This window comes from Melanostigma gelatinosum, assembly GCF_949748355.1.
Source record: "Melanostigma gelatinosum genome assembly, chromosome: 15".
NCBI classification, from domain to species: domain Eukaryota; kingdom Metazoa; phylum Chordata; class Actinopteri; order Perciformes; family Zoarcidae; genus Melanostigma; species Melanostigma gelatinosum.
Genome location: NC_136648.1, coordinates 18,582,312 through 18,582,938, shown reverse-complemented (window position 1 = coordinate 18,582,938; position 627 = coordinate 18,582,312).

Here is a 627-nt window from a genome sequence, read left to right as displayed (position 1 = left end):
GATGTGTAATGAGCCACAGACACAAAGTATTCTCGGCCTTTCAAGTAGGATTCAAACCAGTTAAGTGCTGTGCCAGAGAGTCCCACCCAGATTTTTAGTCTTTCTAGGAGTATGGCATGGTCGACTGTGTCGAATGCAGCACTGAGATCTAGTAAGACTAAGACTGAACTTCTGTCATTGTCTATGTTTAAGTGGATGTCGTTGAAAACCTTAACAAGAGCAGTTTCAGTGCTGTGGTGCTGTCGAAAGCCTGACTGGAAAACATCAAAGCAGTTATTTACGGTCAAGAAGTTGGTCAGCTGTTGGAAAACCGCTTTTTCAATTATTTTACTCAAAAATGGGAGGTTTGATGTTGGCCTATAATTTTTCATCGTTGCGGAGTCTAAACTAACCTTCTTTAGGAGCGGTTTAATAACTGCAGTTTGTATGGCTTGTGGGAAGACACCTGAGAGAAGGGATGTGTTTACAATATGTAAGAGATCAGTGGTCATGCAGTTTGAAATATTTTTGAAAAAGTGTGTTGGTAGAACATCCAAGCAGCAGGAGGATGACTTCAGATGTTGTATAATGTCTTCTAGGCTTCTACGGTCGATTGAATGAAATTGTGTCATGCTATTTGAATGGATG